The following is a 6,064-nucleotide window of genomic DNA, read 5'->3' as shown; positions in this document are numbered from 1 at the left end:
GATAGTTTTACAGAAAAATAAAAACGAATTTATATCTGAGGTTTTACATTTCAGTTGAAAGGCTTTGTCGTTAATGTTTGAGATTCATATAACGCTATACTTTGAGTTTTACTCTTTTCTATGCATGTTTCTTTCGCTATAAACCACCTGTGTCATAAGGTAAAGGTTGTTTCCTTGTTCATTGTTTTATTTTTATTGTTTAAAATCATTTTGTTATATCATAGTGAAAAAAAATGTAATAGCTTACTAAAACAGAAAATACTTTAAGGAAGTGCTATCAACATTAACATAATGTTTATATCCAGAAGTAACAGACAAGCTCATGTCATGAAGCATTGTCATTAAAAGTGAAATACAAATTGTTTAAGTATGTTTTCACATATTTATATATATATAACTTGGTTAAGCTTTGACACAATGATAACTTGATATTCACTTTGCCTCGAGCCCTGCTGGAAGATTATTTTAAAAGCTTATCTTAATAATCTAGCATTTGTAGCTCATAGAAAGAGTTATTAAGAGAACCAAGGTTATAGCGGTAATCAAAAGAATGTAATCCAGGGACAAAGACCAGACATGAAAAACAGACATACACAACAAAGAACAGAAAGTAACTAAAATCATACATACAAAGTAACAAAAGCAAAGAGAGAGATTCTTATTGGCGTTTTGATGAAACTAACATCATCAGTCGTGATTTTTATTGCTATGGCAAATACCGTAGTTTTATGCATGTTGAATAACATGTTTTGTTTTTCTCCAATGAATCAATTACAATGAATTTAATTCTCCAGCTTTTCTGCCACTTTAATGATTGTATTTACCATACAAGGAAATTAAACAAGGAAATATGCTAGATCTGGAAAGGTCGCATTTAGTTCTGTAGTGTTTCCAGTGAATCTTTGTTGATCTGCTTGGAATAAATAGATTTCCGTTAGCAGCCTAGCCGTAATATGCACTTTTTTGCTACATATTTGACATTTGGCAAAAGCTGCGTTAGTTTAGTGTTGCAGTTGTATTTGTGTGACATCTTATTTCCCTTATCTTCAAGTTCTTATGTTTAATTTTTTTCTTCAGTTTGATAAACTGTGTATGTGGATAATCTACGTTTCATGTGTTCCCGTTTTAACACATGATTGTGGATTGTGACGTATTCGAATCATCCCGCTGATGACGCTTCGGTATTTTCTGTCGATGTTGCTATATGTGGTATGTTATTTCACACTTCATCGACGAAATCTAGTTTTCAGCAGCTCTTTATTGAAATATTTCATCGTGCTTTTGTTCCTCAGAGCTTCCGGCAGGGTATTGGTCTATCTGTCTGCTATACTTGTAATGATTTTACGTTTCCATGATGTACTTTTGGTGGTGATTTATCCAAGAACTTCTTTACTGTTGGTTAATTTAAGAATTCTAGTGTATATTCTGCACTCTAGAAAATAAGCTGTCGGGATTTGTTGACAATCAGTTTTCTTTCAATCAAATTCTATATGACGATATTGTCACTAGCTAGGATTGAAAACAGAATACTTATTTATCTCTTATGCATTTCGGCCTCAATTGTCATTGTAACATAAAGTAGATAAACAGCTTAAGTTGCAGTATGGACTGGTAGTAACTAAAAACTTCTGAATGATTTGCAATAAAATAGACGAAGTTCTGCTATTTGAGTGGAATTTAGTGGAAGTACTTCAAGAAAGGAAGTCTTGAGAGGATATATGCCTGACAGATCATGTAGGCAGTTTTGGGGTTCCGCCTTTTTTTTTTTTTAGATAAATGAGCATTACGTTTTCCTAGCTGCGCTTATATGTATATATGCTTATATGATATTGAATGTTGAAATCAGATTTATCATTGTCAGATCTGATACTACCAAGATCAGTTGTCTGAGAAACTTTCTTGTAACGACTTTGTTTGTCTAGTTGTATTGCTGAATTTCCTGCAGGCTTGCACCTTTTTGTACGAATGTGCTCCTTCGTACACCCTCTTCTTTCACACATTGATCAACATAATATGTATTACTGGAATGATAAATCCATTTAACATTTGATGTAATGTCTAAATATAGATTCTGAATAATTTGTCAGAAATATGGAGGAATTAGTTTTGGTAGGATATTTCCCTTTCTTACGTACATGCATCAGAGTTCCTTTCTTAAACACTTGCTAGAATCACTAAGGATGACTTAATGAATCCTCCGACATGTGTGAAGTGTTCTGCTGTTTGGGAATGCTCGTCTGTAGTTTTACCAGTGTGTAATGTTTGTATAGCTTGTCTTAATCTGAATCATTAAAGCTAGTTCCATTACTTTCAGTTATAGTATGCTGCATACTATTATTGATTAGAGATAATCTTTATTCACATTCTTCCAAGATATTTATCATCATAATGTTGGGAAAGCTAGTGACTCATAACATTTTGAAAGAAGACCTGTCTGGTCTTAATATTGGGATACAATTCGATTGTCATCATCTTTAGGTATTTTGTAGACATATCTGTGTTTGAGGCTACATAAAGTATTTTTCTTTAAGTTAAGTGTTTTCAATCTGTTAAAAAAGCTATTGATTATATTAGGTGTAAAGAATTGTAATTGAACATTTAAGTACTCTGTCTAATAAACAGGCAAAATTTGTATAAGGCAAGTAAAAAAAAAAAACAGAGACTTTATTGCATTAACCAAGTATTTATACCTGATAACTTCCAGAAATAGCCATCAATGTGTTTGAAAAGATTGCATCTTTAAGCTGTTGATAGGTCAAATTTAGTTGAAATGCACGATGGAAATTTGCAGGAAAATGTTCATGCACTTTTCCCCTATATGTGCTACATGCTGTCAAAATTGTCTACGTCACAGATGCTTCAGGATTAATCTAAATAGTTTTTCGGTTGTTTTCTAAATGTATTGAACCTTAAGGCAAAAAAAAGATCAATTTGAGACAAATATTACGTCCCAATTAATTGATTCTTACACAGTATGTGGTTTAAAGTACAAATGTACAATTGCATTTGAAAGCAAATATACTTGATTTTTTCATGTTCAGGTACTAATAAAGTGATACGAATTCGACCAAAACTGTAAAATAGACTTTTCAAAGATTATTGTTTGGGCCGGCTTGTTTGTCATTTTGTAAAAATTCGCAGATGGCAACTCTTTGCTCCTTTGCTTTTGTTACTTTGTATGTATGCTTTTAGTTACTTTACGTTATTTGTTGTGTATGTCTGTTTTCCATGTCTGGTCTTTGTCCCTTGATTACATTCTTTTGATTACCGCTATAACCTTGGTTCCCCTGACTACTCTTTCAATGTTTATAAATATCCGGTTATTATTGGTATAACTCAATTGCTTTGGTCAAAATCACACCACATACTAATAAATAATTGGTAATAATATTTTTAAAAAAATATGGTGTTTAAAAGTCGCTGAGACGACAGGTGATTTGATTGTAGTTATACTATTGGCTATTTGTTACTAGGCAATGTGTCCTGTCCCTTAATATGCAATACAGTAATGCGTCCGTAGTTAACTTGTACAAAATCATCTTTCAATAAGAATAAGTATTTAACTGTGTGGTTTGTTTTTAATTTTATGACTTGATCGAGCTGTCAATACCACTACAAATGAACAAAATATTTCGGTTGTGATGGACGATAATGTTTCAGTATCAGACAAGTACGACTAGTTTACACTTGAAGTGTCTAAACTGACTGTTTAAGTGTAACACATATTTAAACAAATAACATTTCTAGATCTGCTATTTCTTACAAAAACATAAAATTACATGTAGAACTTGACTTAGTAAATGCTAGTGGCAATGATAATTATCGATTTATGAAAGAATAAATATCTTACTCATTTAAGAGACAGTATTAGCTTTAAGATACAACTTCATAATAAGTAAATTTGTAAAAAAAAACAAATAAACTAACAAATAAACAAACAAACAAAAACAAAACAAAACAAAACAAAACAAAGAACAAAAAACAAAACAAAAAACAAAACAAGAAAAAAAAAAACACAAAAACAAAAACTAAACACAAAAAAACAACATAAATAATATTATAGCCTGACAACCCCAGCATGTAACGCGCCACCACCTGGGGCACACAACCCAGTTGCTCTGAGGGCTGTGCGCCCTAGCCCTAAGCTAGGTTTCTCAGCAGTATATAGTCGCCTTTTACGACAAGCTTAGCGCTGCTGCAAGCCTATTCTTTTGATACCCGGACCTGCACGGGGCCCCAATAATTGTAATTTGTATGTAAAATAAGTGTTTTGCATAACAAGAACTCTTCATTCCACGTTGCACTTATTTTAGAGGACTGCAAGCCATCACTTGGCGTCCGTCTTCGTGGTTGTCGTCGTCCGTCGTCGTTAACAATTTTTTAAAACTCTTCTCCCATGACACTACCTTACTAATTGGAACCAGACTTTGTATGAATGTTCTGTAGGGTATCCTGCATAGATCTTATGTGGGGATTTTTCCGTCGAAAGCATGACCGACGTTACTTAAAATAGGACATAAGGGTCAGACAATAGTTTTTATTGCTTATATCTCCAAACCGTTAGTTTAAGCACCTCTGACATTACTTGACGAATTGGAACCATACTTGGTATGAAAATTTCTTGGAGTATTGTGCATAGAAGTGATGTTGGAATGTTTTATTTGTCCAAAACATGGCAGCCTTTACAAAAAAAAGAAACTGGGGTCAAACAGTAGTGTTTGCATATATCGCTAAACCGTTAGGTATAGCCAAATTCTGACGTAGGCTAAAAGTGTTAGGCATGATGAGATCTACCTGTGGCAAAATTTTCGTTTTAATTCTTTAAGCAATATTGGCGTTATTGTCCTTTTTTGACGTTTTTATTTTACTATCTTTAATGTTATATAGATGACGTATTATCTTTAAACAATCCTAATTTCGGGGATTCGATACATCGCATCTACACCAAAGAACTTTAGATAAAGGATACAACAGACACTGTGAAGACAGCCTCATATCTTGACCTACACTTAGAAATCGATGGTAAAGGAAAAGTATTGACTTACTTTACGACAAACGTGATGACTTTTCATTCAGTATTGTCAATTTTCCTTTCATCTGTGGTAACATCCCTTTAGCACCTGCATTTGGAGTGTTCATATCACAACTCATACGTTATGCCAGGGCTTGCCGAAACTACGCAGACTTTTTCTATCGCGCTCGAACTCTAACAAAGATGTTTCTGGAACAGGATTATGTTGCTACAAGATTGGAGTCATCACTATAGAAGTTTTATTGTCGTCATCATGAAGTCGTGAATCGTTATGGTGTAGTCATCTGCACCATGAAAACTGATTTATTCAACATGTCATAGTTTTTGTTTCCTCGTTTGCCTACCCCGGACTTGACTTTTTTATGAGCAACTCGGCGGGTGTTTCTAGAAAAGCAGAGGACACTTACCCTACCGGTGCATCTTAACCATACTCCCCGTTTTCAGTGGAGTCCGATTTGCTCATTTGTTTTTGTTACTTTGTATGTATGATTTTAGTTACTTCATGTTCTTTGTTGTGTATGTCTGTTTTCCATGTCTGGTCTTTGTCCCTGGATTGCATTCTTTTGATTACTGCTATAAGCATGGTTCCCTTAATTACTTTTCCTTTCAAAAATCTTCTTCTCTGACACTATTTGACCACTTTGAGCAAAACTTGTTATGAATGTTCCTTGGTATGAATGTATCCTGCATACAGCTGATTTGGGGATTTTTAATCCGTTAAAACATGGCCGCTGTTACTGAAAATAAAACATAGGGATCAGATAGTAGTTTTTCGTATTTATCTCCTAAAAGCAGTAGTCTAGCTAAATTCTTTCAATGGTTGAAATGATCCTTTTTATTAGGACTACAAAAGTTTTCAGGGATAAAAGTTGTCAGACGACTCCTTGTAAGCGATATTGCCCTTGAAAGGGGAACAATGACGGGTTTTATGTACAGTTTCCGGTCGTTATCTTGAAAACAATGATAGATAGAAAGAAACTGTCAAATTCTGAAATGACCATTATGATAAGTCCTACCAAAGTCGTCTTGAGC

Source organism: Perna viridis, chromosome 9, assembly GCF_037379345.1.
Source record: "Perna viridis isolate PV_CMFRI_1.1 ecotype Kerala chromosome 9, ASM3737934v1, whole genome shotgun sequence".
Taxonomy (NCBI): Eukaryota; Metazoa; Mollusca; class Bivalvia; order Mytilida; family Mytilidae; genus Perna; species Perna viridis.
This window is presented reverse-complemented; position numbering follows the sequence as displayed.